Source organism: Cnephaeus nilssonii (assembly GCF_951640355.1).
Source record: "Cnephaeus nilssonii genome assembly, chromosome: 9".
Classification (NCBI taxonomy): Eukaryota; Metazoa; Chordata; class Mammalia; order Chiroptera; family Vespertilionidae; genus Cnephaeus; species Cnephaeus nilssonii.
In genome coordinates this window covers 61,914,771-61,938,350 of record NC_137080.1, presented here as the reverse complement: position 1 = coordinate 61,938,350, position 23,580 = coordinate 61,914,771, and the positions used below count along the sequence as shown (strand labels likewise).

Genomic DNA, 23,580 nt, shown 5'->3' with positions numbered 1-23,580 from the left:
CCACACTATCTTTCCAAAAAGAGATTAACCATTGTTAAAGTTTGAAATAGAGTCTTCTAATTTTTCCAATAGAATCTTAAAGTAGATATTTTTTGTATTGTATGTTTGTTTCCAGTTTTTCACTACAACAAAACATGCTGCACTCACATAGCTGTTATTTGTAAATGTCTTCAGTTGAACACCCATGCTGTATTTCATGCCACCTCCCACTACCCAAGGTGATAATTATCCATATGTCAGACCCAGCAACCTCATGCCTTCAAAAACAGTCAGTGTGTGCAGAGGGAAAGAAAGTAGGATCTCTCTTCTGTAACTTGCAGGTCCCACTGAGATGTTAAGTTTTTTCCTTTCAGAGAGTGTTTCCTCAGCAGGTCTGCAGTTGACATAGGGGCAGTGGGTGAGTTGTTCATTAGGGTCCCCAGCGGAGGTACAGAGCTTCCTCATTCCAGGAGAGTATTACACTCATTGGTTACTTAAAGAAGATAATATCAGACAAAGTTTAATTGATGCCTATTTTAAAGTGACTATAATTTAAAATTTCCCATCAAATGTATCTTAGATATAAATTGATATTATATGAATTGTAAATCACACACAATCTGGGCTGGTCAGCATAAATAGTTCTAGAGAAGCATGTGAAGATGTGATGCCACTAAAAGTGGTTAGCTTTCCACAGGAAGAATTTTACCTCATAACCTAATCACAAGGGAAATCTGGCACAAAAACAATGGAGCCCTAGCCGGTTTGGCTCAGTGGATAGAGCGTAGGCCCACGGACTGAAGGGTCCTGGGTTCGATTCCGGTCAAGGGCACGTACCTTGGTTGCAGGTTTCCTGGCCTTGGTCGGGGTGTGTGCAGGAGGCAACCAATCAGATGTGTCTTTCTCACATCGATGTTTCTGTCTCTCCCTCTCCCTTCTACTCTCTCTAAAATATCAATGGAAAAATATCCTCAGGTGAGGATTAACAAAATAAACAAAACAAAAAAATAAAATTAAAATAAGACAATTGACTTAAAAAAAAACACAAAAAAACACACACAAGAAACAATGGATGACTCAGAGCTAACTTAACTGCTCTCCTGAAATCAGCTTGCTGTCCCTGTTGTATGGGCATCCTCCATCATTCCACTATTCCCTATAATGGACAACTTCGCACATCTATATATACAAAAGCCTGAGTGACCATTACAACTGGTCAACCAGTCACTCTGATGCAGACGCTCAATGCAGGAGCTGCTCCCCTGGTGGTCAGTGTGCTCCCATAGCCAACCTCCCCCCGGCTAGCTGGCCCCGATGGGCCCTGATTGCTGGCCAGGCCGAGGGACCCCACCCGTGCACTAATTCGTGCACCGGGCCTCTAGTTATTATATATGTGTCACATACAGTACACATAATATATAATATAATATATTATTAAAATAATAAAAATATTTTCTGTTTTAACAAGTTGAAATGGCTTTGTATAGGGCTTACTTTTTTGACTCTGAATAATATCTTTGTGGATAATTTTTTTATTTCATAGTGAATTCTGTATACAATTCAAAACTATCCAGTATTTAAAAATTCATGAAGTAAAAAATTATTTAATGAGCTAGCACCCTGATTTCTAAAATCTGAATTTCAAATAAAGCCAAATTTTGGATGGCAAGAAGTTAGACCATGTCATAAGGAAGAATTCAAAAACAGCATGATTATATCTATAAAATGGGAGAAATGATAGTTGTTATACCATGCACATAAAGCACTTAGCATAGTTTCTGGCATGTTGGAAGCACTCAATAAAGTAACAATGATTATTATTATTCTGTCATTTTTTTCTATAGCCAATAACTATAATAGTTATGTTAAAATCAACATTAATGACTAATGATTATCATATTCACATGATGTAGACAAATATGCAGAACATTGCTTCTGTAGTTAGGTCCAGATCATATACAACATAGAAGGTTATATGTAACCTTCAGTTTGGTGTGAACCAAATTTAAACAAATAAATCAACCACTATTAGTGAGGAAACTAATGAGTAAACACAAGTAATTATATATGATCATCTTATAGATGGTTTTCACGAATATTTTACAAAATGGTGTCTAATCCATTCCACATACATACGTTAATGCTCTCCTTTTAAATAAAACATTTTATGAAAAATTTCTGGAATTTAGTTGAGCATTTTATCTAACCAAGATTCTGACCTTTTTAAAAATATATTAAACACCCTTTACAATCACTGTATTCACATCAAATTCTTCCAATCTCTTAGTGTAGTAGGCACTATTCCCCCTTAAGACACCAAATTCAAAAGTAGAAAAAAATACTGAAAATTGAGAGGAGAGTCAAGTCAGACCACCTTCCTGTTCCCAAGCACCTGGTTTGACCTCCACATGGAGTGGTAATTTGTACTCCAAATGCTGCTCTGTTGTACAACAATCTAGAGGAAATGGCAGCACCTTCCTCCAAGGCTGATATTTCTCAGAGAATGATTGGGGTTAGTGGCTTCGACTGGAAATTGATAGCAAATCTTGAAGTTGAAGGTAAATTGTTGATAGCAAATTATCCTTTGTGAATAATAACTTTATAACATTGATAAAGTTATCTTGATTTGTGTAGCTTTCATGTATATTAATGTTGTAGGATGCTCTAAGACTGGCTGAAGCAGAAGAAATCACAGAAAGAGGGTTCTGAAAAGAAAAAATTAAGGAGGAAGGAGGAATAAGCCCAGAAAAGCATGGGAAGTTGATTAGAAAGCCTGATGGGGAAGGCCTCCATGTGATGGAGGGGACAAAACTTGCACACAGTAAGGCCTGAACTCAGGTAGAAAGGGAAGAGGGGAAAAAGAATTTCCATGAACACAGTGTGAGGGAGACCAGCAGGAATAACAAGAAACCAGGGCATGAGAATAATATCATTGGTTGACTGTTTAAAGAACAGAGAGCTGCAAATGGGTGATGTGATGGCCTCATTAACTGTTTTATTAGTTAAATTACTTGGCCTAGCAATCACCAAATAGAAGTTAGAAATAAAGCACAGTTGCTGCTGTTATTCAAACTTCCATTCTAATTAACAGAATTATATGTAACTAGAGGCCCAGCACGTGAAATCGCATGAGACTCAGACCCGCTGTGCCACAAAACCCATCAATGCACTTCCTGGTGACCGGTCGTTTGGTTGTTATGGCGTTATGGCCACTGGCCTTTTATAATATAGATGTTTGAGCTCATTCCTCTTTATCCATGGGTATGAGAGAAGTAAAGGGAACTCACTTGCCTCTGCCCAGTGTATGCAAAAGAAGATTGGAAGAACAACCAAAGTGATAAAGCACCAAGACTCATCTCAGCACATTCTTTATGGAGCCAAACAGCAAAAGATGATCTAGGTGTCCAGCTTGTTTAAAATGCTTAGTGCCTACCTTACCCTGGGCAAAATTTCAGGAGTGGCTTCTTCCAAAAAAAGGGCTTCCCCAGAAGAAAGCACAAGAATGTTAGCACACAGGTCTTGGGTGAGACTTCATGTATATTAATGTTGTAGGAAGCATCCCCGCATCCCCTGCATTCACAAAATGTCCCTGCTCTCAGACAAATGAGAAGCAGCTGGGCGTCATACACAGCACGTCCCACCCTACAAGACCCCTCATAAGGCAAACACAACCCTTGGAATAACAGACAGAACTGATGAGTTGTGAGCTGCTGGTGCTCTGAAAGGCCCAACCTCTGGAGGTGCCAGAGACATGAGGAGACAGAGAAACCATGAGCTCTTACACAGCAGGTATCTTGGGAAATAACCCATGACAGGTAATGCTCTGGATTCTAGGGAGCTATGCAGCACAATTCTGTGGTTTGTCTGTAAATTCATATATCTGAATTAATAAACTATATGACCTTGAGAAAAAAATACTGCCTGGCTTCAGCTTCCTCGTTTCTCATTAAAAGGGGCTGGCTTCAATCATCTCTTAGAATCCATCAGCATCTGAAAGTGTTATGGTAAAACAATTTTTTCACAGTAACTCTTGAATTTAGCAGATTGCCCAAAACTTGAAGCTTAGTCTCCCTTTTTGGATTAGTTTAATCGCATAAGCCAGGATTTTCAACTGGTGTGCTGGGGCACACTGGGTGTGCTACAAGAATTTTAAAAACATGCAATACCTGACTTTTTAGATAGGGGCACTGATCTCTTTTCCCTTAGAATCTAAGGCTTAGATTGTCAAATGAAAAAATGACAAGAGCCAACACAATAGCCATTCAGGGTGAATGAATCAAAATTATACCTATCTTTTGTCAGATTGTCAAAAATATATATATATTGGCATGCCGCAGATTTTAGTTTTTTAGCAACTTTAGTAATTTTAAAATTTTAGTTTATGTGTGCCATGATATGAAAAATATTGAAAATTGCTGCTATAAGCCCGATGATCCTGAGTAGTTCTATAAAGTAGTGATCAAATGCAAGAAATTCTTTACTCCAGTGACCAATTTAATACACCTGCCCCGTGGTCCCTCAGCCTCATGATTCAGTCATAAATATATGCATTTTGGTTATCAGATTATGTTTCAATAATAACATTACTCAGGAAATACATTCCCATCAGATGTACTTGGCACTTCAATGATTAAGCAAAATGGACTATGCAGCCTTGTTTCAACAATTCTAATCAAGCAAGGTCCCTCCTAGGAAATCTTATCAAGTTACTGAGGAAGAAGTATGTAGACTTTTATTTTAAAAAATAAGAACCTCTAAGTCTGCCAAACAGAAGTCAATAGACAATATTTGAGAACAATGGGAGGAAAAGAACAGAATGCATTCTCAAAAGCATCATGTGTTATGACTCTTCTATTTTTCAAAATGAAAGTGGCCTTATTATTCCTCTGATTATAAATATTTTTACCACATATTGTCAAATTGCTTTTCAGGAAGCTTGTCCTAGTGGGTTTTCCCACCAGCAGTATACAGGGTGGGGCAAAAGTAGGTTGATAGTTGTGAGTACCTGAAACAGTTTATTCTTTTATTATTACTTATTAATTATTATATTGTTTTCCATATGAATAACTACTTTGGCCCCACCTTGTATAGTGTCCACTTCCTCACACTCTCCCCATAATAGGTATTGAATTCTTTTGAGTCTTTGTCAATGTGTTAGAGGAAATAATACTTATAATTTGAACTTTTAATTATCAGTGAGGTTGAATACTTTTTCCACTTGTTTATTACAAATTATTTATGTCATTTGTCCATTTTTCTATTGTTGTATCTTTTTTTAATATATTTTTATTTATTTCAGAGAGGAAGGGAGAGGGAGAGAGAGAGATAGAAACATCAATGATGGGAGAGAATCATTGATTGGTTGCCACCTGCACACCCGCTACTGGGGACCAAACCCGCAACCCAGGCATGTGCCCTTGACCGGAATCGGACCTGGGACCCTTCAGTTCGCAGGCCATCGCTCTATCCACTGAGCCAAACCAGCTAGGGCTGTTGTGTCTTTTTTGCTTTATTTGTTTAAAAGAGCTCTTTATATTAAAGATATTTGTCCTTGATTATTTTTGTCACAAATATCGTTGTCCAGATTGCTGTTTGCATTTTAACTTTACTCACGAGGGTGTGTTTTTTCTGTGTAAAACATTCATCCAGTTTTTATGAAGTCAGTATTTCATTGTGTCAAATATTTTAGTCTTTTGTTTTACTGCTTTTTTTACTTGCTTAGGAGGATTTTTCCCACCCACCTATATATTTTTTTCAAGTATTTCATTTTTTTATCACTTGACTTCCTGGTGCATCTAGTAGGTATTTCAGTATAAGGTGTGATGTAGACTTTATTTCATTTTTCTAGTTATTTCACCTCCTTGATCGAAAAATCCATGTTTTCTCCTCTGATTTGAAGTGTCTCCTTCCTAACACTAAATTGTAATATGTAGGTGTCTATTTTTCTGGACTTCTTTCTATTTTTCCATGATCTCCTCATCTGATATGAACTGATTCTGACACCACTATCAAAGTGTTTCAATGAGTCTGATTTCAAAATTCCTTTTAATATGTGGTAAGGCAATGCTTCCAACTTATGCTTCAAAACTTTCCTGGCTATTCACACAGGTTTCTTGCTCCAGCAGCAATTAGGCACTTGAAGTGAAGTGTTGAATATACATAAGTATTTTTTAAAGTGCACAAACTTCTAAAAATCCTAAAGCAAATAATTTTATAGGAATATTTATCACCCCTTTTAGACATATTAAGAGTGGTCACTGTTTTGAAAAAATACTCAGAGTACGGGTGGGGTTGAGGATCAGGAATTTTCTAGCCCACAAGATATATATTTGGCTGGCTCATTATGGCCACTACCGATTTAAGTATGATGAAAATATATGTATATAGCACATCCTCTTCATCACATTATTCTTAAAAACATTAAAATTTTCATGTCGGTAGAAAGAATATAATTCACAAGTTCCTCACCATTTTTAAAGCTATGTGGGCTTGTAACAAATCAGATACTTGAGCCTTTCAATCACATTCATTTCTGTCTCATTCCCACAGACCCTGTTTGTCAGTCTCTATCTCAATTTCAACTTCTACAGTCCCCCGTCCCCACAGCAAGAGTCACCTCATCCCAACTATGATCTGTGACCCAATCACTGACCACCCAAAACCAGGTGAGTGCTTCCACAATACCATGTATTATCTAGTCACATGGCATTGAATTCCAATCTCTAGCTCGGTACCTGACACACATGGATCTCAATAAGTATTTAGTGAATGGGTGAATGCTGCATACTAAATGTGAAGCAGGAGGGACACAAAGCGTTCTGGCCCAGTACTCTCAGATTTAGCATCATCTTAGTTGTTTTGATAGTGCATTATAATTTCGGCATCTCACACACAGTCTCTAGAACTCTTCTTCCTCTGGAACTATCCTGTCTCTGAATCCCACCTCCCTGCTCTCCCTCCTGGTCCTGTTGACTGGATTGCCCAAACCCTGGCTCCCTGCCTGTGCCAAACAGACATGCTCCATCTGCCTGGCAAGATACCCCAAAACCTCATGTTAGACTCTCAGATGCCAGCTGCTAACTTGGACCATTCTTTGTCATCTAATGCCATAACATTTGAATCTTGTGTTCTACCTGCTCCCAGTTCAGCCCCACTCCAGCTACATGAATGGGGCCTGACTGACTGAGCCCAGCATGTTCTTCAAGATGAGCAGATTAAGCGGATCTCACTCTATAATCGGTTGCTTCCACACAGCTCAAATCCTTTCAAATCCTCACACAATCGTAGTTGAAGTCCAACTCCTATGAAAGTGTCTGGAAACAGATTGACATAATAATCCAAATATAAATCAAATTGTGGGATTTTAACCATACATTCATACTACATGGAAAAACTAGAACTCTGTTTTTTCTCAAATCTCTCCCTCCAAAGGACAAAATGCTTTGCTTTCCGAGAAACCACAAGTCACTTTCATCTGGTTTTCCCCCTTGTTCTCTCCTCTGTTTGAGCTCAGCATTTCACGTGTTCATTTTGGTGAGAGTCCATCGCAATACATCACCAGGAACACATGTGTTCCACTGGGACTTGATTCCCTGGAAGATGTGAATGGTGATGTAAATAACGGCATTACTGGAATTTGGAGGAATTGATGCGGGAAAGAAAGTGAAATAAGGCAAAATCAAGCAACTATAATCAATATTTCCTTTGTGGGGGGTAATGTCGGTAGTATTGAGGCTGATAGGGAACTTCTATGGGCTTCATCAGCTGGGGCTGTCAGCAGAAACATTAATTAAATGGCAGCTGTTGCTTTACCACTTGTAGGGGAGTGGAGCAATCCTAACTCCAAAATAGATTTCCGAGGATGAGAACATTTCCAACTAAAAAACCACAATAAGAGCCTGGATGTGTTCTTTTCATGAGTTTTGTGGTGCGCATGAGTGAAAAGATGAGGGACAAATATTTGCAATTAGACTGTGTCAATAGCTATGGTTTATGCCACTGTATTTAAAGTAAAAGTTCTAGTCTGCTATTGGAAATGTATGTTTATCCTGCCAATCATAAGCTACAGAGCCCAGCTTTCACTCACTTAGCTATGCAGTGGTTATTCTCTGATTCTCTAATGAGCATTTAAAATGCTTGTTGATTTTTAATTTGTATTGTTATAAAAGCAATATGTGACCATTAAAGGTTTCAGAACATTGAGAGGCAGATAAGTAATCACTTATGGTCACTGATTATTTTTCCCATATTTATTTATTTTTAAATGATGTTCAGTCAAATCAATAAAAACCAGTTAACAGTGTTTACTTTCTCAATTCCAGGACATTCAATGGATTCGATTTAACAAACGAATCCCAATCTTTAGTCAAGCAGATAACCCACTTGGTGGGATCTCAGAGCACCAAGACCAGATGCCACAAGACCCCTGATTTATTGAGCATTTGTTTTGTGCAATGTGTTTTTAAAAATAGTCCCAAGGCATACCCGAATCTATTTATCATGTTAAATTCTTAATTTATATGTAAATATTTATTATAGAATAATTATAATAACCTCTCACTTTTTGTTTAGTTTCTATTGCTTAGAAAAATCTGTGCTACAGTATTTGCCATTGGCGATTTTTATCTTAGTAAAGTTCATGTAACTAGAAAATGCATATGGACTTTCCCCTAAGTGTGAAAAAGCCTGCTCTGTAGCACTTCAGACTTAGAGAACCAATCAGGAAATTAATTCCATACATGCTACCTAAAAATGTAGACTTTACAGGTCTTCAGAGTACATTGACCCACTGGCCAGTCAGTTCCATGGAACAGACCAGCTTGTTTCCAACACACCTGCAGTTAGAGGAGAAGCAAAGTGATTAATCCCTTCCTGTTGTTGCTAATATCATGAAAGTTAGAGCTGGTATGAAAGCCCAGACAGGGGAATCCCAGGGAAAATATGAACCCAGCCAAACTCACAGGACTAGGGGGAAAGCCAAGGTTCTAAATAGGAGAGTAAAGTTTACAGTTAGAATTTCCATGGAAAGATAAAAAAAAAAAATGTGCCCCAAAGTAAGGCAGAAAATATTATATCGGTCCACAAGGGAAAGGAAAGACAGGACATAAGAAACAATGTCACTGGGGAAAATGAAGCACCTTTGAGCAATCTCTAAGAAAACGGGTTGCTTCCAACTGGCCCACTTATTCAGAAAATAGAAAAGAAGGCAAGGACCCATTCTCTAGGCAAGCAGATAACCCAGTTATGGGAATTCAGAGCGCCAGGGCCAGATGCCACAAGACCCATGATGCTGAAACAGGGAAACAGCTGCCATTCAATACCTTATATCTCAGAGTTGCCCCCAGAACAGCAAAGTGATTAAAAGATTAAGAGCACAAATTGAGAGTCCAATTGAGACTCAAATCCCAGATCTGCCACCTGCTTGTTGGGGGAGGGGGTGGGGACAATTCCCTAGGCCTTCTTACCTGTAAATGTATATGAATATCTGTTTCATGGGGTTGTCAGTACCTAATACACAGAAAGTGTTCATTAAATGTTGGCTACTTTGTTGTTTATTATGATCATGTGATAGAAAGGATAATAGCCTAAGACTCAGAGGCCTTTGTAACTTCTGCCAAGTGATTTGCATTCCCTCCTCCTAGTACTGTCTTCTGTAAAATGATAAGATTGCACTAGATAACTGATTCTCAACCCTAGATGCACATTAAAATCACACAAAAGCTTTCTAAAATAGACCACTACTTGGGTACCTACTCAGGCTAACTTGAATCAGAACCTCTGGGACACAGCCCAGGCATCTGCATTTTTAAAGCATCCCCGGTAAATCTGATGCACAGGAAGTGTTGAGACCAAGACAAAATGATCTGAGAGCTCCGTGTGAGCTCAGAGTCTAGAGATTTTCACCTTCTCAGTTCCCTGATGGGTTTGAATAGCTCTAGTCGGTCCAAAACTGTATGATTCTCAACAGTGTGAGACTCAGAGCCTCCATTCCTCCTTGAAATTAGTCCAGGTGCAGAGGTGTTAAGAGAACGAGGAGCACTTATAGAATGTCTTTGATAATATTTGAATGAATATGATAAACTGTTAATATCTTCCATTTAAGAGGCATTAGCTAATATTAATGTGGAAATTTTTACTAAGTTTTGTTGCCAAGAGAAATTTTGAATAATTGAAGAGAAAAAAATATACTGCCAGAAGCTAACTAGTCAAGCCCTTTGTCTCCAAAGGATATAGCACTAATTCTTTCCCTGCTTTGATACTGTTACACCTTTTTACATAAAGACAGAAGAAGAAAAAATGGAAATTCTGAGTTTATTTGTTGTAAGAAAATCAGGAGAGATCATGTGAAAGAAACCAACAGCCTTGATGAAATGTAATACATCACTACCTTTATTTTGAATTAAATAAGTCTATGCTACAGAGCAAAGAGTGTTTTTTGCTTCAGGAAGACATTCAGCCTGTCAGGTAAGTAGTGGTGCAAGTCCTTGCATAGACTAGTAATGAGTGTGTATAAGTGTGTTGGGAGGATTGGCGGGTATGCTAGTATAGTTGTGACAAGAGTCTGTTTTCAATTCTTGGAACAGAATTTCTCAGAGGGTAGAGGTTCATTTTGTTATGTGTTCACTTCACATGAAAAATTCATCTTCGTGGGATATTCAGTCCCACCACCTGAGATATTCGATACACTGGAAAAGTAGAGTATTTATGGCCACTGGCATTAAAAAAAGAAAAGCATTATCTGCTCCATCAAAATGTTATTAGAATTGCTCTTTTACTCCAGACATTTGCACAAGTTAAATGCCATAAGTGTAAATAGAAACTCAAAAATTCCAATTATATCCAAATGTCGGACATTTAACTTCATTAAAGGTAACTCTTGGTTAATAATGATAAAATAATTAAATAAAATACCTCATGCTATTACTCCACAGTAGCAAACCACTGGCTGAAAGTATCAGGTAATTTTCCTTAAATTATAGAAAGCTCTGTTGTGTGTGTGTGTTTGGGCGGGGGGGGTTGGTTGTTGGTGGTGTTTTTTAAGGAACAACATGCTGCCAGATTGATAACTCACTGCCTAAGCAACGTCATTGGGAGCCAGTAAGAGCTCTTATCTGGAACGAGACCTTCTGTCCCCTACCTCACTGCCTGCTCCAACCAATATACATACACCACCAAAGGCTACTTCAAGGAATATTGCTACCAATAGCTGGAATAAGTGTTTTGTATGACTCCTTCTTGAGCCTACTTAACAAACTGAATGCTTATGACCAAGGCAGAGATCTGCAAAGCATTTCAAATGTTACAATAGAAGGTGGGGTTCTAAGTTGTCAACAAAACCCCAATGGTATCAAATGATCTAGCTATAACAGTAGCCATAATAGCTCATAAATTCAAATGCTCCATGGCATCCTCTCCCAGGGAATCAATGTGGAAACCAAGAACCAACTCAGCAATGAGCAAACCAAGAACCACGTTGCTCCATCAATAACTGTGGAAGAACAGCTTCCGCAATCTAGTGCCCCAAGCGTAGCTCTTTCTGAGTTGCCCAACTCCACTGGCCACTGAAGCTTCTGGGGCCACTTTGGAACCCTGGAGAAGAGCCCAAATTTGCCTTTTGACCCTGAATCTCTTTGTTATTTGATCTTTGAATCTCTTCAGACTACAGGGACAGCTGATCCCCTGCAGTGTCACATTCTACACCTTTCACTAAAACATCTCACATCATCTGGGTGGAGATCTTCCTTGAACAACTGCTTACAGTACACGAAAGTGGTTGTAAAGTATGGGCTAAATAAAGTCAAGCTGCCTGAGTCTGAATTTCACATCTACCACTGGGCAGTAACCATCTATAAGACTCATTTTTCTAATCCATAAAACAGAGCTAAAAATAGTGCCTCATAGGGCTGTTATGCAAAGTAAATAAAATCATCCATGTAAAGTGCTTGGCACAATGCCTGGTACAGTATAATCTCCGGCATATGCTAGCTATTATTATCACTTATACATACTAAATAATTTTATATAACTCTATAATATATGTATTATGTAAATAGTATATTTTATATGTAGCTATTATTACCATTATAGTGTCTATTATATTATTATGTAAGAATTGGGCTCCAAAAGTCCCAGTCATTAGTAGGAACATTCGGTGTACTGGGCAATGATCTGTGGAATCAACAGGATATAGAAGGTGAGGATATGTTACTGAGCGTGGAGGGGCCCCTACCAAAGCAGCTGGCTTCCTTACGGACCAGAGAAACAACAGGCTGTGACCAAAGCAGTTGGTTTGGTGGTGTCCAAACCAGAAGATGATGCCTATCAAGACAGCACGTGAAAATTAAAGTCGTGTGCAAGGCCCCTCCCTCATCCAAATACCAGGCTGCTCTTCAAGCATGTGTCACTTACTAAACAGTTAACGAACACAAAGAGCCTTGAATGCCTCCAGTGTCACATTTCAAGACTTACAGGATAACTAGGAAAAATCTGAGCTGGCAAAACTCTCCCTGGCTCCCCTGGCAAGCAGACCATCTTTGTTTTCCATTAGTGTGTGTTGTCGTCACAGTAACTGCAAGGCCCCAAAGACAGGCCCATGGTGTCATTTCCTCCTGCACTTAGGCTGCCACACTGAAATAGCATTATGAACTCAGCAATGCCGCTTCCTTTCCTGTTGGGCTGTGGTGCCTCAGTCAGAGAAGCAGGCCCTCAAATGAGTTACTTAGGACTTAAGTATATTAAAGAGATATAAGAAAAAACAAAGCCATTGATCTCGATTACTGTATTGCCTGTGACTCGTGGGTGAGAGAGAAAGAGAGAGTGTGCGGGTGTGGGTGTGAGAGTGTGTGCTGTGTGTATGTATGTGTGAAAACCTTATTTTTGCAAAGCTGTCTTAAATAAACAAAGCAAGTTGGCAATAACTTGATTATCTTGGTGATGTCAGCAGTCCACTGTTTTCAATCAGATTGTCTTTTGGCTTTAAATCTTTAGCAAATCATTTTTTAAAGAACGCATTTGGCCAACTCTAATATGTCCATTTCATGGCTTTCTTGCACCTTTTCCTTACAGAGATAAGCAGCAGGTAATGTATTACTTCAGCGTAACTTGGGGAGATTGCAAGACCAAAAATGGACTGTTTTCAAGTGTAGACATATAAGGTCTTTGGCTAGTGAAGCAACAATCATCATTTTCATCTATGTTTTGGTAAAGGAAGTAGGTGGCAGCATTTAAACAAGACAGAAACAGAAAATCCCTGAACCTTGAGTACTCAAAGTCAGATCACTTGAGATAACTTCTGCATTAACTTTAAAAATTATTTTTAGTCTGCCTTTCACAGACCTCAGAAACACATAAATCACCCAATATTATGAACATGGACACTATTTCCCAAAAAGGAAAAGCAGCACCAACCTTCTTTTGACTTATCAGTGCTGCTGTGGCTTACACAAAGCTCTCAGGGACTGGGGTGCTGGTTAATGTCGTGTTTCTTCATCCCTCCGCTGGGACTTTCTCAAGTTCTGCAATCAGCTGGCTACAGCCAACTATAGCTGCTCAACTCATGCTTTGCTTTCCTTTTTCTAAGTTCTTCCACAACTCACTGCAGGGCCTTTGAAATTAAACTGCCACAAGGAAAGGAGTATTCCGCCTGCAACCATTTCCCTTCTCGGAGAGCTGAAGAGTAGGCCTGACCATTTAAGGAGAAAGAACATAATGCAATACATTTTCTTATGCTTCCTATATTTTTGCCCTAGAACCTTTAAAATGTATTTGGTAAATCAAGGAATAAAACTGTTTCCTTCATTTCTTTCTTTTCCTTCCTTCCGTTCCCCTCTCCTTCCTTCCTTCTCTCCTTCTTCCTTTCCACAACAGGGTTTTCATTCGAGAATGACAGTTGTAAAACTCAGTCTGCCTTATCTTTTAGAAACTCATTCTTTCAAGTGAGAAAAATAAAGCAAAATGGACAGGTATAAACTGTAACTACCCTGCATAAGATTTGTTGGCACTAAAGCTACTAAGAAACTTCCCCGCTCACAAGAGTGTTTCATATACATTTGTTAAATTAAACATACAAAACAGTCATCACCCCATAATATATACACACGTATTTATGATATAACACTTTTTGTTCATCTTGGATTATACTTTCTTGTCGTGTTTAAGAAGAATGAATAGGATTAAGGGCAATGAATAGCAAGAATTCATTTCCTTTTGGTAAGGTTAAAGCTAGCATGAGATGACCTTTTTTGGTCTTTTTATTTTTATCTGTTACTAGGTTAGTAAAACAAACAAAACATTGAAGGGAAGATATAAAGAGAGATAAATTTAATTAATATATTCCTCCATAGAGGAAGAAGTCTCTATTGCCCAGTGGAGTCAGCTATAAAGGAGACACCCAAGCACCATGTATAAGCACACTTTATCTCCAAGTACAAATACAGAAACCATAGTATAGTTTTTGCTGTTGGTGATTTCTTAACCTTTTTAACAATGATTCTGTGAGACAGCAGACTGCTGAGTGATAAGAGAGGGTTTGAAATATAAATTCCATACTAAATTATTGGCTGGCGTTCAAACTATGTCTGCTTAGAGTACCCAGGAGCGAAGTATGTCCCAAACAGGATTCCAAATTTAAACAATACATTCTTCTGTTTTCTATGATCTATGAACTTGAGTTCACAGATTATCTGTATCCAAGAATTTTGTGTGCAACAAAGACTAAAATAAACAGATAACAACTTTTATGGTGTGGTAATAAAATCATAATAGCTTAAATTTATTGAAAAGTCTACCAGGCAACTATAAGTTTCATTAACTCATTTAACCTTCAAAACAACTCTATGAGGAAGATAGTGTTATTATACTTGTTTATAGATAAGAACACTGAGGCACAGGGAGTAATTTTTGCCCAGGGTTACAGTGAGCTGAAATCTGAGTCCAGGCCTATGAGACTAGCCTTTCCTACCTCCTCCTCCACACCAACAAACATGTCCTTGTTGCTATATCATCAAGTCAGATTTGGGGAAACAAGATCTGTTCTGTTGAGATATATATATATATAGTAATTAATACATAAACAAACTTATGCTGCAGGTTTTAATGTCATTTTTCTAACAAGCTGTTAGCAATTTTTTTCCTCTTAAACCTTTCTGCTAAAATAGATCTCAATTGAAGTTTACCCACTCACTTCCCATGATGCTGCTTTTCTAAAACCCAGGTGTTTAAAAAAATAAAATGAGAGACTTTAGTGAAAATGTGGATTAAACAAACTATAAAATCCTATTTCTTAGGGCACCTGTTTTATGAATACTAATCTTCCAAAAAAATTAGCATTAGTTTAGAATGTGTATTTTACCACAAAGTTTTACTTCCAAGGAATAAGTAAAAATTATAACCACAGGAAAACCACTGCTAAATGAATATATTCAATATTTCACAAATTTCATTAGGAAAGCCCCATTGTGATTCTTGCTGAACACCCATTTAGAATAATTTTAACCTCCTTGGCCATCTTAAAATATAAAGATAATGCTTTTCTTTTGATGGACAAAAAAAAAAATGCTTCAAAGTCACGATTCTTGCTTTATCTCACATAGTAAGGCTATAGGTTTCATGAGTGATTAAAAATAAAACTCAGGCCTGGCCGGTGTGGCTCAGTGGTTGAGCATCAATCCAAGAACCAGGGAGGTCACAGTTCAATTCCCCATTAGGGCACATGCCTGGGTTGTGGGCTCAATACCTATGGGGGGAATGTAGGAGGCAGCCGATCAATAATTCTCTCTCATCCTTGATATTCCTCTCTCTCTCTTCCTCTCCCTTCCTCTCTCTGAAATCAATAAAAACATATTTTTAAAAATAATAATAATAAAGTAAAACTTAGAAATATGTTTTTTAAATATCTAGGGAAAAATAGAAAAGGTATTTTAAGTATTTTAATGCTCAAGGCCATTCTAGTTCATCAAGACCATCAGATAGAAGGGGCCATAATTTAGATAATACCAAAGGTAACTATAAATGGGATCTGGTGCCCTAGCCAGTTTGGCTCAGTGAATAGAGCGTCAGCCTGCTGACTGAAGGGTCCTGGGTTCGATTCCAGTCAAGGGCTCGATCCCCAGTAGGGGGTGTGCAGGAGGCAGCCAATCAATGATTCTCTCTCATCATTGATGTTTCTATCTCTCTCTCCCTTTCCCTTCCTCTCTGAAATCAATAAAAATATATATTTAAAAATAAAATAAAATAAATAAATGGGATCTGCTACCAAAAGATGATAAAAGTAAAGTATATGTATTACAGTTTTTAAAGTCTAGGTGCATACACAGGACATGCATGTATATATACTGTCTTTATATATCCCCCTTTCTATTTCATTCTCAAAAGATATTATCATCTCCACAACCAGGTACATGAGCCTAATTACTATTACTTGTAACTCTTCTGGGCATGAGAAAACTATGAAGACTTTCTTAGGAAATTTCTGAGATAAAAAGTTTTTAACTATTATTACAGTTCCTTTTCTTGATTTTATACTTATCTATACTTTCTTACATATTCGTCATCATGAATCTAGGACAGTGATCGGCAAACTCATTAGTCAACAGAGCCAAATATCAACAGTACAACGATTGAAATTTCTTTTGAGAGCCGAAAACCGACTTCTGCGCATGGGCCATGAAGTTTCAATCGCACTGTATGTGCGCGCCCGCACGTGGTATTTTGTGGAAGAGCCACACTCAAGGGGCCAAAGAGCCACATGTGGCTCGCGAGCCGCAGTTTGCCGACCACTGATCTAGAACCAAAAATGTTAATAAAATATCTACAATGTGTATGGGGCTAAAAAGCTTCAAAGCCAAGTGATGCTTAGGACAATGCTTCGTACCTAATCATCTTCATAAAACTGTTCAGACTTTAAAAAGGCAAACCCTGCTCCAGAGTACCCTAATTCTAGCAGAGCACCAAACTGTCTAAACTAAGAAGGCATCGCTTCTAAAAGGCATGATCCTGGAAATCATTGTGAACATGGAAGACACTGATCTGGGTTTTAAAAGTAAACAAGGCCTCTGCAGGGAAGGGGGTGAAAGGTGTTCCAGATGTGGGAATGAATTGGGCAGGGGTAGAACACTGGAATGTGTACTGTGTGTGTGTTTGGAGAATGCCCCCAAATCTGAAATATTTGAAGCAAATAGACAAACACTTGTTGAGTAGTGGGAGCTGAGACTAGAAAAGTTAAGTACATGCCAGATGATGGAAGGTTTTCAAAATACCCAGCCTAGGTGTTTGGCAGCAACAATGAGTCCCAGAAGATAACAGGAGAGTAAAGAGACAAGCATAGCAACGCTTTAGGAAAATTAACCCCATGGTCATGGGCAAGATGGTCTGGATGAGGGGTGGGAAGGGAGCACCAACATTAAAATCCAGACTGAGGGTGAAGGGAGTAGGCCTTAGTGGTGGGAGACATGATAATGGGATCTAACAACTCTTATGGTAAAGGGGGTAGGAGGATTCCAAAATAACACAGAAATGTGAACTTGAATGCACAGGAGAACAGAATCTGAATGGTTTGTGGGGTCTGACTGTTCACATACTAGAGGAAAGTACAAGGGCTAACATGAGCTGCTTTTAATTCTCAAGGGTATACTTACAGCCATGAAAATGATACTCAAAATGTCAATTCATCAGGAAACATGGCTTTCACTCAGGGCCAAACGCTGCACTCAGTTACCTACACACTGTTCTACGGACTCCACAAGGAATTACATGCCTAGAATTAATGGTGGATTAGTTGATACATCTGATAAGGGGTTACTATCCAAAATTTATAAATAACATAAAACTCAACACCCAAAAAAACAACAACAATCCAATTGAAAAATTGGCAAAGGACCTAAACAGTCACTTCTCCAAAGAGGACATACAGAAGGCCAATAGACATATGAAAACAATACTCAACATCACTAATCATCAGAGAGATTCAAATTAAAACCACAATGAGAGCACCTCACACCTTTCAGAATGGTTATGTCAATAAATCAATAAACAACAAGTGTTGTGGAGAAAAGAGAATCCTCCTGCACTGAAGGTAGGAATGCAGAATGGTGCAGCCGCTGTGGAAAGCAGAATGGAGTTACCTCAAAAAATTAAAAATTAAACTGCCTTATGATCCAGTGATTCCACTTCTGGAAATATATCTGAAGAAACCAGAAGCACTAATTCAAACAGATGCATCCCTATGTTCATTGCAACATTATTTACAATAGCCAAGATTTGGAAGCAGTGCAAGTGTCCATCTGTATATGAGTGGCTAAAAAAGCTGGGGTACATTTACACAATGGAATATTACTCGGCCGTAGAAAAGAAGGAAATCTTACTCTTCTCCACAGCATGGAGGGATCTGGAGAGTACTATGCTAAGTAAAATAAGCCAGTCAGAGAAAGAGAAGCACCATATGATTTCACTCACATGTGGAATCAAATGAACAAAACAAACAAACAAAATAGAAACAGACTCATAAGTAGAGACCAGACTGACAGCTGTCAGAGGAGACAGGGGTTACAGGGCTAGGTGAAAAGGGTGAAGGGATTACGAAAAATATATCTCATAGACACAAACAACAATATGGTGATTACCAGAGGGAAAAGGGGGTGCAAAGAGAGGGTATAGGAGGAATAAATGGTGGTGGAAGGAGACTTGACTTGGGATGGTGAACACACAATACAATAAACAGAGGATGTATTATAGAATCATACACCTGAAACCTATATAATTTTATTAATCAATGTCACCCCAATAAGTCAATACATTTTTTAATAAAATAAAATTACATCATAGGGACTTACTTACAACTTCTGCAATCTTAAACTGCCTTGCCTCAGATAATATTTTTAAGAAATGGATTTTGGTCTTAGATGTACATTTGTAAGCCAACAATGTGACCCTTCCTAAGATAAAAACAAGAAAAATGTAGAGGATTTCGTTCTGACTTTTCAAAACTCAAGAAGAAGATACTTCATCTCCACTAAGGTACCAGGAGTTTCATTCTCTGATACCCAAGGTTACTGAGGGCGTTGTACACTATTACTAATATTTAGCTTATTCACTTTTTAAAGTAGTCATTTAATCAGAATTATGAAACATAATACCTACTGTGTACCAAATGTATGTACTATTTCATTTTCCTGAACATACGATATATAAGCTTTAATTCATTTTTCTTAAAATAGGAATAACTAGTGAAAAGTTTGATACCTTCTTATTTGTCAACAATGTGTTCAAAACTGATCTTGGATAAATTCTTTCTTTAAATTGACAAAATAGACTCAAGTAATTCCTTATAAAATATTCATCTGCATCTTCTTTGATATTATCCTTAGGTTAGAATATTCATTCAAATTATGTTCTTTTAAAGGAACAAACTTCTTACACAAATCCAACCCAACGACAGACAACAGGTGTCAACTGTAACCACATCACCAGTGTACTGACACAACTTTTGTTAGATTCAATATGAAATTGACAACTCTAATCAATTCTGAGAAAAATGCATGGCAATTCATGGAAGGAGCGAGAATATACTAACAGATGAAAGAAGGACCTCCTTCACTGTTTGATAAATACACTACACATACATTCGTACAACTCAAGAAAGGATTTTTTTTCATTTTTTCGAATAGATTCAACTTCAGTTTTAAAAATCAAAATCTGTTTTACCTATGGACAAGCAATTCCTCAATTTGTGTTTTTTTTTTTCTTTAAAAATAAAACGCAAATAATATTCTCCTGAGTAGTTTGTATTCTGTAACTGCAAAAGCAGTGATTTAACACCCAGGCATATTTTGTGCCTAGTCAGAAGCACTTGGGGTGGCTGCTGTAATGTAACGAGGTCAGAGCCAGCACAAGGTGTACCGGTGTAATCAGAGAATCAGGCAAAGGGAAAAGCAGATAGCAGCAAGTCAAAAGTACAGCAATACAAACACCCTGTAGGACTTCCTTCCCCTTTACCACACAAGCTGTTCAGTTAGTTTCAATAAATGAAACTAGTTATTTTGCTTCTAGGGAAAACATCCCTTCCATTGGTTAGCCATCCTAACTGTGAAGGGAGCTGTGAAATCGTCCCTTGTCATATTTCTGTTACCTGCCAAAGAATGATAACTAGGCAGAAATATTTCGATGGCCACTAAAACATCATAATCTCCGTGTTTAAAAAGGAACCGGTACAACTCTGAGAAAGACATGGTGTTTCCAGTTCTTTAAAAATAATTCCCAATGATTACCATAATGCCCAAATGTGCTATCACATGGTGGAACAGCAAGAATCAAAGGAAACAGACAACACAGAGAACTCTCCTCCTATGGAAGCAGAAATTTCTTTAAAGAATGAAAAGTAACTATTAGTTTTCGCTCTTACCTGATGGCAGCTCGCTTAACCCAGGGGATGTCCTTTCTAGCGGTAGCTTATCCTTTGAAGAACCCAGTGGCTTGTCCCACAGCCCAAGAGAGAGACTGGAGTCCTGGAAAACTATCCAGCCCAAAAGAATACAGAGGGAAAAGCTTTTCCCACTTGCTTTCCCAGGACTGGCCAATAGCTGAAGTCATGCAGGAAACAGTGGAGAGAAGGGGAGAGCAGCTTCTTCGCCCTGAAATCCCGGTCCGCAGACACTGGAGGCTGTTGTCGATCTCCCACCCGGACTTTTGTTTAAAAGTTTTTTAACTGTTGCTAGGTGTTGTTGGGTTCCGAGATTAGGTTTCTGGTCTCTGCTCCCTGCACAACACCGGCAGGGCAGGGACTTTGTTGAGGCGCTGGCTTGCGCGTGCTATATTTAACCAGTGTTCTCAGCAAGTCAAGCCTGTCAACAGCTGAGAAGTTTGGAGCCGGCTCTGCTCGGTTCCTCGGCAGCTGGGTTATCAGTGGATATAGCTCTGCTCGCCCCGTGCAGGATTGCGGGAAACCGGCCGTCCCTTTTAAGGACTGCTGCTCCGTACCCTGAGGGAATTACTAGCTGAAGCTCTTAGAGACAGATTGGGAGCTGGGACTTAGGTTTTCCAAGCGGAAAAGAATCCAACAGCCGCAGTTGTCTTAAGCAGAGCATTTTACCAATACAATATTCTTCTCCATTAGGCTTTCTGAGATAAATGTTCCTACTTAAAAAAAAAAAAAAAAAAAAAAAAAAAGCTCTTATGTAAACGTGTATCACAACTGTTGGAAACATTCACAGTCAGAGATTATTTCCAGACCGTTCTTTATACTGATGTGTTATATTCATAGCTAGGTGACTGACTTACCCAGGCACATCAGACTTGACCGGCTTGTATGCCCGAATGTTATAAAAGTCAGGTTACCATAAAGGAATGTCTGTAACATTGTTTTGGAAAGGCGTAAAGTGTAGGAAGGAAATCTTAGCACGCTCACTCAGGCCATTCATTCAAAGCAAGACCTGGAGAACACCCCAGGACAACGGGGGCTTGACAGCTCTGCCCCCTTATTAACCCTCCAGCCTCCAAAACCAGGGAAGGGTCGCTGCTACCCTGAACAACAGGAAGAATGTCTCAAGGCATTTTATTTTCTTTATGCTGGATAATCAAATAGTGTGAATCTGCCAAGATTCAGACACAAGGAAAAAATGTGTTTTAACTACCATATTTTCCGGCGTATAAGACGACTGGGCGTATAAGATTTTCCTGGGTTAAAAACTCGTCTTATACGCCGGAAAATACAGTAGTCCAATATATCTAATCCATTATATCTAATCCCATCAATATAGTCCAATATGCCGTATTTTCCGGCATATAAAACGACTTTTTAACCCAGGAAAATCTTATACGCCGGAAAGTACGGTAGTTCTTGGAACTGTCTTCCTAATCCTATATAATAAAAGCCGAATATAGTCCCTTCAGGCAGTTGTTCAACCGGGAGTTCGACTGCTTGCTATGGCGTGCGGAACATGGTGGGCATCGGCAACGCAGCACTGGCAGTGGGCGTCAGTGGAGGCGCTGCCGGCCCCAATGGGCCCCGACGAGAGCAGGACCTCAGTGGGATGGTGGAACAGGTGAGTGGGTGGCACCAGACCAAGGCAGGTGCAAGCGGGGTCCCGATCGCCCCGCAGACATTCGACCAGCAGCGGCGGCAGGGGGTGGGGCCGCTGCCAGGCTCCCAGGTGCTGAGGGAGCCAAGTGGGGGGCCCAGCCCCATCCAATCACCCCACAGTGGGATGGTGGAGCAGGTGAGGGGGTGGCCCAGACCAAGGTAGGGTGCCAGGCGGGGCTGCGGTTCTGTGAGGCTTGGGGCGGGAGCTGGGGCTGCGAGGCTGGGGGCACGAGCTGGGGCCCAATCTCCGCAGGCCACCCTGAGGGATCCCACCCGTGCATGACTTTGTGTACCAGGCCTCTAGTCCTATATTATAAAAGGCTAATATGTAAATAGACCAAATGGTGGAACAACCGGAACAACTGAACAACCAAACAACTGGTCGCTATGACGTGTGCTGACCAGCAGGGGGCATGTGTGGAACATGGTGGGCGTTGGCCACAGTGGGATGGTGGAGCAGGTGAGCAGGGGTGCCAGACCAAGGTGGGGCGCCAGTCGCTGTCATTGGGGTGAGCCTCTGGTGGTTACTGAAAATTCTTTGCTCCCAAGTGCCGCAGTCCCGCCTGGCGCTCGCACCTGCTGCCAGCACCGGCCCCACTTGCACCTGCTGCCGGCTCCGGCCGTGCTCGCACCCATTGCTGGTGTCCAGAGCCGGTCCCGATCACTCGGCACCATCAGTGGGTGCAAGCAGTGGCTGCTGGTCCTGATCGCCCCTCAGGGCTTCTCCACCTCCCCCTGCTCCTGAAGGGTGATCTGGGCAGCAGCCGCTGCTTGCACCCGCTGCCGGCACTGGCCCCAATCACTCCACAACTTTTTCAAGATGCAAACTGAAGTTGGGCCAAGGAGACATTTAAAGGCGTGAATTTAATAATATCTTGCCCGGCCAACGTGGCTCAGTGATTGAGCATTGCCCTATAAACCAGGAGGTCATAGTTTGATTCCCAGGCAGGGCACATGCCCAGGGTGTGGGCTTGATCCCCAGTGGGGCAGCCGATCAATGATTCTCTCTCATCATTGATGTTTCTGTCTTAATCTCCCTCTCCCTTCCTCTCTAAAATCAATAAAAATATTTTAATAATAATAATAATAATAATAATAATAATAATAATATCATCTTAACTGTTGTGTACTTACAATAAATGGCATATGTGTGAGATAACCCTGATGTCCCTCTGGGAAGGCTACCACTTTTCACAAGGAGTGTGTGTGTGTGTGTGTGTGTGTGTGTATGTGTCCTTCTTTTTAAGAAATGACCCTCACCTTCAAGGATAGCTGACCCACAACAGCTCAATCCAGTTCTTCCCACACTAACAGCATTCATTTTTTCCTCTTAATTTATTTACTACTGTTCACGTATAAAATTGCATTTGTTCAGATTCTTAGTCTTTCTGGGTCTGGGCCAACCTTCATTTTATAAAAAAAAAAAAAAGACTTCTATTAAGATGAAAGCGTTCTTATGTGAAATTAACTGGCTCTTCTAGAACACTAATGGATCTTTTAGAAACAATCTGTTCCCAGTTCCTCAAAAG

General features: G+C 39.6%; 1 protein-coding gene across 2 annotated transcripts in view; it reads right to left on the bottom strand.

Moving 5' to 3' along the window:
* The window catches only part of FILIP1 (filamin A interacting protein 1), a 180,534-nt gene extending 159,682 nt beyond the window's left edge, over positions 1 to 20,852 (bottom strand). For both annotated transcript variants that reach the window (XM_079780849.1, XM_079780848.1), the window contains exon 1: positions 20,375 to 20,852. The gene's annotated coding sequence lies outside the window, so the exon portion shown is untranslated. The remainder of the gene's footprint in view (positions 1 to 20,374) is intronic.
* Positions 20,853 to 23,580: the final 2,728 nt, after the last annotated feature.